The sequence below is a fragment of the Rhinolophus hipposideros genome (genome assembly GCF_964194185.1).
Source record: "Rhinolophus hipposideros genome assembly, chromosome: 23".
NCBI classification, from domain to species: domain Eukaryota; kingdom Metazoa; phylum Chordata; class Mammalia; order Chiroptera; family Rhinolophidae; genus Rhinolophus; species Rhinolophus hipposideros.
The window spans coordinates 4,186,472-4,197,066 of NC_138069.1; positions in this window are offsets into that span (position 1 = coordinate 4,186,472).

Consider the following 10,595-nt stretch of genomic DNA (forward strand, 5'->3'; position numbering starts at 1 on the left):
AGCCGGGGGACGGTCATAGGTCCTGAGCCCCAAGGGAGGAAAGGAGGGCCACCCGCGTGCAGTGAGCCACTCCTTTCCCGGTTCGGCACCAAATGTAAGGCTTGCGGCGAGACAATGAGGCTAGTCAGGCGGGCTGAGAAAAGGGAGTGCTGTATTCTGCGCTCCCGGGCCAGGTTCACCGTCCGCAGACGGGGCCGGCGAGGTCGCGCCCAGGGTAGAGGGAGGGAGGCATATATGCGATTTTTGGGGTGGGGGTTGGCTGAGTGAGGTGGCAGATGAGCAGGCCCCCCTAGCACAGATCGGGCGCCAGCGGCTGTGTCCAGAGTTGCTTATCGCACCAGCGGTCTGCTGCCTTTTCTGGGAAACGCCAGGGGCCTCAGTCTCTGTCACGCGAGGAGGGGTCTAACTTAGCAGAGGGGTATGACTTGGCTTCCGGACGCCTTGACCATGCCCGCAGCTGACCTAACAGCCTCACCAGATCGTGCGTTCTTGTACAGGGAGTGGGACCACACACCCTGCATGACACCACCCCCAAGCCAGGACTTGGAGGGGTCCTACCTGGAGTCTGGAAACCCAGATACAGTCCTGAGGCCCACAATCCTTTCTGTTCCCCAGGCCAGCCTTCCCAGGCTCCTGCCCTCCCAGACAGATGGCTAGTTGGGAGGGAGGACCCCTGCAATCACACTCAGGTGTGTGCCACCTACTTTTTGTGGTCCTGCAGTATCCAAACAGCAGGTGGATTGCCTTTGTTATTCTGCGACTTCTTGTGTACTAGCTGATCCTCCAGAAACAACATCATTCCAAGGGCAAGGCCTTCTCAGGAAATGATGCCCTAACCCTTCTCACATTCTGTCCAGGCGGCTGCATTCCCAGGCCGCCAGCATTGTGAAAGAAAAACTAACAGTGCCTGAGCCAGGCATTGGGCTCGCAATCACTGCCATCTCAGTGAAATCTCAAGTTATGAATCAAAAACTTATTTTGCAGAGAAGGAAGTGGTTTATCTATTAGCAAGATAAAGATACTCTCCCTATATGACAACATAACATGGCTAGGATCAGGTGGAACCAGGATTTGGAGCTAGCTGCCTCCCTTTGTTTTTTCAAAATGTTAACATAATTTTTTAAAAGGAGCTATATTTTTCAAGTTGCCTTGTGCATTTAATCCTGATAAAAATAAACCGCTTTTTCTGGTCCTCGGTCTTAGCCTCTTTGTGACATTTGACTACTACAAACTTCAACAGAAGGTGTGAACCAGACCACCCAGTGTTTTTAATTTTCCCTCCTTAAAACTTAGAAAGGAAGTATTTTTCTCTTTTTACTTACCCTCTTTTGGGGGACAACTGGAGTTATTTCATCATTTAAAAACGACTTCTTATGAAAAAGGTTCAAATACCCACGAACATGGCAAGAACAGTATAATGAGCCCTGATGACCCTCTCGTCCAGCCTCAGTGATTACCAACCTGCTGCTCTTGTTTCCGCCAGCCCCTCAACTGCCTGTTCTCCCACTGGAGTACTTGAACCAAATCCCAGGTAGCTGATCATTTCATCTGCACATGAGTACGCCTCTCCAATAGGTAAGGTCTTTTTTAAAAATGGGACTATAGTGCCATTATCACATCCAACAACAATTCCTTAATATTGACTAGTCCCTAGTCTGTGTGCCCTTCCCCCAGTCTTTTCAGAATAATAACAGTGCCCACCTCACGGCTGTTATGGGGGAGAGGGACAGCCTGTGCAGCAGTTGGCGTGCTTGGCGCTCAGGAGAGGCTCAGGAAAGGCATGTAGAGTTAGTGCCATTACTTCAGGTCAGAGCTTTGCAGAGTTTTCTCAGGCCGACTCACCTCATTTCCTTTGATGCCAGAGCACTTTACTGATGAGAACCCTGGGTCAGGAGGCTGCCCTTTGAAGAAGGTTGGTGACCTCATCTGGCTCCTGTCAGGTGCATGACACAGTGCCTGGGGCCTGGCTGGATGGAGTGGGTGACTGTGATTGCCATAAAGTTGGGGCTGGGCTGGTGGCTTCACTGATGTGTCCTCAGCATCCGGTCAGGGCCAGACATCCTGAAGATGCTCAGTGAAAATCATGATTACTGAGCTGATACAAATCCCAAGGTAGAATTCTGTCATGTCCTGCACGACAAGAGCAGTGGGAAGCAAGAAGGGCAGCGCAGGGTTAAGAAAGACAGTAGTCAAGAGTAGAGTGCAAGCAGGGCCAAGGGACTCAACCCTCAAGGACCGAATGGGGCCAACACATAGCTTTTATTAGTTAACAATTGAGGAGATAAAGCTTGTTAATCTCAAGATCTGAGAGTTTCAGCCTGCTGGCTGTTTTCCCAAAAGTCCCCATTGTGCTCCAGCACATACTGGGCCTTCACACACGCATAACCTCAGGGAATGAAAGGGGAGGAGCCAATACTATTCCACAGGGTCTCAGTCTACCGAGACAACCCCTCAAGGGCACTTTATCAATACCTTTCCATGGAGTCTCAATTTGCTTTATCAATACCTTTCCATGGAGTCTCAATTTGCTTTATCAATACCTTTCCATGGAGTCTCAATTTGCTTTATCAATACCTTTCCATGGAGTCTCAATTTGCTGAGGCGCTCCCTTGTGAAATCCTGGGAAAGGCACAGGAACAAACGGTTCTGCAGCTGTAAGGCAACAGAATTCCTTATGTATGTATATCACTGCCAAACATCAGATAGATCAGATAGAAGGAGAGTGTTTTGTAAAACAAGACCAGAGATCTGAGACCTGTCTGGGTGGAGCTTCTTTATTTCCACACATTTGGAGCCCAAAGAACTCTGTGTGGCCTGGGGCAGGGCAGTTGTCTGGGACTCACTGAAAACTGGGTCTGACGTGGTGGCAGAGGTCAGGTATTTAAGAAAGCTTCTCACCTGCTAGTGGAGGTAAGGTGAGAACAGGTCCCTTCCCCTCCTTCCCCTCCCTCCTCCCTCCTCTCTCTCTCTCTCTCTCTCTCTCTCTCTCTCTCTCTCTCTCTCTCTCTCTTTCTCTACATTGTACAAGAGTTATAAAATGAGCACACATTATTTGTATGATTAGAAAAAAGTTATTTGAAAATATTTATTCTGTCAAATGGAATAGAAAGTATATGCATTTGCCATATGGCAAAATATTCATTGTTGTATCATCCATCTCACTGGAAGGAATATGAGTCTTCTTAGTACTAATTTTTCAACTTCTCTATGAGTTTGGAATTTTTCTTAATAAAAACTTGGGGAATATTTCGAATATAAAATTGAAAAAAGTTTTGGGAGAGAAAAAAATTCACATCCATTCATTCAAGGGCCGCTTTATCCTAAATAATAGAACCAGCCTCTTAGATAACGATATCCTCACCCCTGCAGACTGAGTAAATGTTTAAAATTTCTTATTCTCAAAATATTTATTTAAACATTCCCTTTGGTTACATAAACTCTTCTAATATTTCAGTGACAGCACACAGTACCTAAGAGTTCCAGTCACTATTGTCATTTAACAAACTACTCCAAAACTGAGCAGTTTAAAACAAGCATTTAAGTTTTCTCACTGTTTATGGGTCAGAAATTCAGGAAGGGCTTGCCTGGGGAATTGTGGCTTAGTGTGTCCCATGCAGTTGCAGTCAGATATTGGTGGGGTTGCACACATCTAAAGAAAGGTTCCTGGCCTGGATATGCATGGTGGCCCAGTCAGATGGCTGTGATCTCCCCGGTGAGGCAGCCTCAGGCTCGTTAGACTTCTTACATGGCAGCTCCACACAGTTCCAGGCTCCAAGCTTGAGCAGAAGCCAGGTCCCTTTTTATGACCTGACCTCACTCCCGCCTGCTGCCCAGCTTCATGGAGGCCGAGGCAGATGTCCCACTGTGGGCTGCTCCTGCTGCGGGCCTCAGGGAGGGTATCAAGGGCCTTGGTCACCACTCACCTACCTCCTTTGGGGACCCCAAAACGGAAACTTTGAAAAGTAAGCAAACATTATCTCCAAGGACAAGCTTTGACAGGTTTTGCCATATTGCTCAAACCCAGAGAAGGCCGGCCCTTCTTGGTGGTAAGTTTTCACCGAACGTGTGGCTGCCACTCTATTTCCCAGTCTGCCCTGCAACTAGGAACAAGATCAAGTTCTGGTAAGTGGGAGGTGAGAGAAGGCGATATGCACAAATTCTTGGTTTCATTCTAAAAAGAAAGAGGCTTGCTCTTCCCTTCTCTTCTCCTCCTTCCTTACTGTAGCCAGGGCACCATCTTCAACTGTGAGCTGGGAGCCATGTGTTGAGGATGGTAGAAAAACAAAATAGAAGACTGAGTCCCTGGTGGGTGTGGGTGTGTTGTAGCAGCCCCCAAATACCACCCACTTGGACTTTTGAGTGAATAAGAAATAAACCATCTTATTTTGGCCACAATCATGTTAGGTCTCTCTGTTCCAGTTGCCAGACTGATACCCTATCAGATACAGGTCCTCTGCTTTTAATATAGTGGTGTACAGCATGAAACCAATGGTTGTTGGCGCCAATTCAACACCAACAGAAATTCCCATTTAGTGGTGTAGTCAGGAGGTAAATTGATACAACGCAGCTGCAGAACAGCAGGGCTGTGAGACAGCTCAATATTGTTACAGCTCAGTTATGATTCAGCATGGCTGTGAGGCCACCCTGGGCGTGAGGCCCCTTTCTACAGCTCTGCTCTGCTCCATTCTGTTTGGCTCCACTCCAGTTGGCCAAGCCTCGGTCCACTGAGAAATCTCTGATGTTTTAGCTCCAGCTGGGGATCTGCAGTCTGCAGTCTTTGGTGGTAAAGGGAAAGTGCTCTCTCAGAGAAGTCCCTGCCCCTGTCCCTGATTGACCTGCCCTTATGTAAATGAGGACACCAAATCCTTGCAGTTTGATTGGTCCAAAGAGCACTGTCCTGATTAGCTGGAGTGGAGCCACTCTGACTGGTCAGTGAAGATGCTGAAGGGAGGATACAGCTGTGCAGCTCTGAATGGATTGGGAAAGGCTTGGTCTTATTGGTGAAAATTTGATTCCAGGAACTCCTTTATAAGGATTGGCTCAGCCAACAGGAGCCCAGTGCAGGGAGTTTAGTGAAAGCAGCAGGTAGTTCAGTGCAGGCTTCTCCCTGAATCGTGGCTTGTGTGACAGGTCCCTGTTTAGAAATGGCTGCTAGGCCCTGTTTCTAAATTTGAGTTCAGTTAGCCACCAGGAGCCATTCTCAACAGGTACATTCATTCTTGAGGTCAACAATGGCATCTCCTGGGAAAGGACACATATAATCTTGGGTACATGGCTTAAGCAATGGTCAAAAGAAAGTACCTCTCTTGTTTTCCCTTTGAAAGAAAGAGCAATAGGAATACTAACTCTGGATGAGGCACCCTGACCTGTCCTGGAGGGTCTCCCACAACACTGGAACCGTTAGGCAAAAGGTCTATACTCCTGAGGGGTATAAAGGGGTATATACTCCTGAAAATATCTAAGAAGGAAAAATAATCTGCTCCTTTGTCAATCAGCATTTCTGGGGCTGTGGGGCCTTTAAGGATTTCCGTTGTCATGTGTAACTCTGAGAAAGCCTAGTCCTTCTGAGCACAGTGGAATGTGCGTCTCACACCATCCATGAGGGTTAGAGCCCAAGAGGCTGAAAATCTGTCCTTCTCCAGATCCAGGCTCCTCAAAACGTCCCCATCATCCTCCAAAACCTCCAAATTGTTCCTTCCATTATCACAGGTCATCCTTCAGGCCCAGTATGTGGCAGAGGTGCCCATGGTTTTTTACACAATCACTGCCTTCTTCCTTACCAAGAGAAATTGTAATTTGATTCCACTAAACAATTACTTTTTCCAACCTCTCTGCAGATCAGTGTGTCATGTGACCCCATTCTGGTTAAGGAGCTGTGATCAGGCAGTTTGTGGGCTTCCAAGAAAGGAGCTCTGGTAAGCAGCATCTACCTTTTACCCTTTCTTTTTCTTTCTTCCTGCCTAAAACGTGAGCATCATGACCAAAGCTCCCATAGCCAAGGAGTGACATCTAGGATGAAAGCCTCATGCTGAGGAGACTGAGACAGAAGGAAAGCATCTGAGGCCTTGGTGACAGCAGGAACCCCCGTGCCAGTCCCACAGCACCTAGCTCTCATGCATAGGTACTGTGATTTGGGATTTCTCCTGTATACACCTGACTCTAATTCGACACACTGTCTTATCACTTTAGTTATAAAGAGCCATATTTCAGGTAAGCCAAGGGAGGCAGTGGGGAAGAGGAACCGCCTTTGGACTTCCCAGCCCCTTTCTCTCAACATCTATGTCTGCACCTGTTCTGCTCCCTCCAGATACATGCGGAGAGGAGCAGAAGGTGGATCAAAGGTGAAACCAGGAAAAGGAGAGCACCGGACAGATTTCTCTAGACTTGAACTGCCACTTTCACACATATTGGTTCATCTTCACAACCTCTCCAGCGGGAGGCATTATTGTCCCCGTCTCACAGGAAGAGACTGTCCAGACAAAGGGCTGGTCCAGAGTCAGACGTGCAGTCCAGCTCAGGTCCACCACACCATAGGACCTTCGCCACTGGTCCTGGTCTCTGTGACTCGGGACAGGAGATGTGTCCCTCACCAGGAAGGACCCTGACCTCTGTTCCAAGTATAAACTCTCTGTGACTTGCCCAGGTTAGGCGGAGGGTTGGTGGGAGAAGAGATGGATTTTTAAGGGCTCCGCTGGAGGCAAACCACTGACCTCTATGGAAATCCCATCAGGAAGCCTGGAATCCTGTGTGTTAAAGATATTTAAGAAAGAGAGTAAATGATTAAAATTATGATAAGGGTGAATATTTGACATGGTTATAAAACAATTTTCTATAGGGTATATATAAATGTTTAACTTAAGTAATGCTTAATAAATATTTATGTAACTTTGTAGGTTTTATTGATAAATAAATGTTTTGTCTATTTATTTATATACATGAGAAAGAAGCCTTGTAGGTGTGAACAGAGATGAATGTGGAAGTGCAAATGTCTTTATTGTTATATTATCTGCTTTCTGATTTTCTAAAATGAACATTTATTGGTTTTGTAATAAGAAAAAAGTAAATTATACCTTTCATTTGTATGAATGAATGAATGAATGAATGAATGAATGAATGAATGAATGAATGGAGCCACTTTAAAATGGAGCAGGAGCTGCCATCCCTCAGGAACTGCCTTGCCGCCTGATGTCTGAAACCTTTGGAATGTTAAGAGGTGAAAACAACCTTTGGATTGAGCCTAAAGCAACACTGTGTTCCAAAAAACTGTTTGCAAAGATAACAAGAAAGCAGTTATGACTACCAGATTGATGACTACCAGACTGAAAATTAAAAACATTATTCAGAATTAACATCATTATGTTATGTTACCTGCACCAATAGAAACGCCCTACTTCTATTGATGTAATTGTTCCCCTTCTCTTTCTCATAGATATACCCATTGCCTTTGTCTCCTAATCAGAGCACTATTTGGGTTTCTTCCTGAATCAGTGCCTCCAGAATAGCTATTCTTATTAATTTTAAATATATTTATTGCCTCTCTCTTTGAAAGGCCTTTATTTTTAGATTATATCTGGAACTATGAAGAGAGCTAAAGTGGCCTCTCTTTCATGGGCCAGCATCCCCTGGAACCAGGTATGTACCTACAGAGCCTCTTTCGGCTCACTGCTCTCATATACTACCATCTCCCTGACTCTGAAGCCTTCTTAGGGTCATGGGCCTCCTTCCTTGTTTGGCAAAGGTCAAATACCTTTTTTTGAGATCTGGAGGGGATTTTCCTTTAAGGTACGGTTTTGTTCCCCTTGGGGAGTGAGGGGCGATTGCTCCAAGTGCTGGCATGCAGTGTGATGCCTCAGGAGTGAAAGGATGCCATTTCCCAAAGGTTAATTGCTCATTTAATTGTGTTCCTTTGTTTCTTTTTCTTGTCTGTTATGTTGTTTGTCATAATAAAAACATTTCATAAAAGGAGAGGAATCCAAACCTCTCTGGGACAATGGAACACATTCTTTGGTTAATAAGTAGAAGTTGCTAAAAGACAAAATAATTTCTAAATGAATCCTAAAATAAACTTTGGCCATCTGAGTAGGTACTTTAAAATTTCTTACTTAGTTCTGCCTAAAACCTGACAAGCTATTTCAAAAGATTTAGTAACTGCATGATCTGAAATTTGGCAAAATTAGAAGTCTAGTAGGATTTTTTTTAAGTCCCCTCAGTAACCTTCGAGGTCTTACAGGTAACCAGAAATGTAAACACAGCTCACAACTGCCTTCAACTAAACAAATCAAAGGAAAAAAGTGGAAAAATAAAGCTGTTTTAAAGGCACAAGCAGCTGAAAAGTCTCCCTTGCCTAAGCAACCAATCCCCAATCTCCTTAAAAATTGTTTATCAAAGACAAATAAAAATCTTAAAGCCTTAGCCATCTGAAGGGATAAACTATTCCAACTGTTATAAATTAATAGGTTTTACCTTATTGTACCTATCTCATGGCTAAAACAATTTTTTTTAAATGAAATTACCACGTCTCTGGTTGTGTCTGTCTGTTTATGTGTACCTCTGGAGGAAATTATTATAAGAGCTCTGTGTAAATGGCTTAAATTAAGTGCTTATAAAAATTAAGAAATGTAACAGAAACTAACCCAAATGCTATTCAGGATCACATGATCTAGGAAATTATCTAATATTAAAGCTAATTTAAGTTTGTATACTTAATTAAAAGAGATGTCTTTAAAGTTAGCAATATGTAATATAATATTTTTATTTTATCTTGGTTTACAAAAAATAAGTTCATGTTATCTCTGTTACAGGATTTTTCAACAGGAAAATAGCTTAGGATAATAATTAACTGTCTAAAGTCTCATAAAATTTTCATGAATAATCTAAGTAAAATTATTGAGAATAAATTAAGTAGACGTAAGTAAAATAAAAGGTTTTTTGATAAAACTTTTCAGCAATAATTGTTTTATGGTATATGTACTTAAAAATAGTTTCCCAAAGTATTTTGGTAACTTGAAACCTTAGAGTTTTAATAAGTTATATTAAAAATGATTGAATATCTAAATCATTTCCAAATAAGATGAAATACTGAAACATTAATTACTAAATTAATGTAAGTTTACCTACTTTTGGCTTCTTCATACAGAAAAAATTAAAGGTATTTGGGTCTGTTAATAAAAATGTCTTACGCTATGTTAAGAAAATGTATGTTTTTAAAAATTATAAAACATATTTGTCAAAGAACTTACATTTCTCGAGGTTATAAAATGTATTTATAAATTTGCCAATGTAAAGAATGCTGATTACTTACTATTGGTTGTCACTAAAATTAAAATTTTTCTCAGGGTTAAAAATTGTAAATATTGTGGAAGAAATTGATATGTTTTCAATAAAAAATGGTATAAGATATGCAGATATGTTTTCATTAAGGAAAAAGAAAACAATTTTATCCTGATTATTTCAGAGTGGAAAGATAATTGTACCTCTTAAGCTGACTAAAGTTGTTATAATTTTTTTAAAATTAAGCTTTAATATCAATGTCTTATGTAAAGTTGAAACTTAATGTTATTTCTGTTAAAAGGACAAATTTTCCTGTATTATTGATTGGTATGCTCTTAGTAAGAGATTATAAAGGGAAAACAAAGATTTTGTTTTATTTAAGTAACTTCCTGTGCTCTTTATCATCAGGTCTTTAATTGCTTAAGTAAACACATCTTCTTAATATTGAAAGAGCTAAATTTTTCTCACAACTATTTGACTTTCTGTATTTGCCTAGTCTTTCACCGACACCATGATTAAATGATTAACTTAAGTATTGTTCCACAATGACCTGTTATTTAACCAAATATTTCAAAACTTTTGATGTTTGACATGCTTTTCAAGATTCGAAATTTTATTAAAGAGTCTTTTTCTTGACCTTTGAAATTTTTAAGATCATTGGAGTTTTTCAGGATTCCTGAAACACTTCAGATAAATTTCTCTTTATAAAAGGGGGAAATTAAACTAATTAGGCTTATTTGGTATGCTAAATTACATGGGAAGCACTGTCAAATAAATTATGCTAAACCTTTGATTTTATTTATGTAGGTATGTTACTAATATAAATGCAAAAATAATTTAGTCTCTGTCTCTGAAAATTGTAAATCCTATCATGTCTTTGAAATGCAAACACCCGAAACATTGTCCACAGAAACTAGAGGGGAAAAAATATGGCCTTTTAAAAATATAAACTGCTGTGTAAGTTCCCTTACCAAAATTAATTTGTAAAACAGCTATGGTTTTTACAAAACCATTAGAAAATAATAAAGATAAAGCAAAATGACTGTATATGAAAAATAGGATGTATGTTTTCAGTGGAGGAAGATATGAGACTTGGAACTGAAGGCCTGAGACTCTACCCAATAAATTTGTCCACACAGGGGGTCACTCACCCCACAAATGAGATCCCACCAGAATGACTATGATAAGAAAGGAGGGCAAAGGTTGAGAGACTCATGGAATGGATGGAAGGTGGGAACAGTGGTTTTCAGGAACCAGGAGCAAGAGAATGGCAGGAAGTAGATGAGGAAGGATGGTGGGTCTGGGCAAAGGCAGAAGCGCCAAGG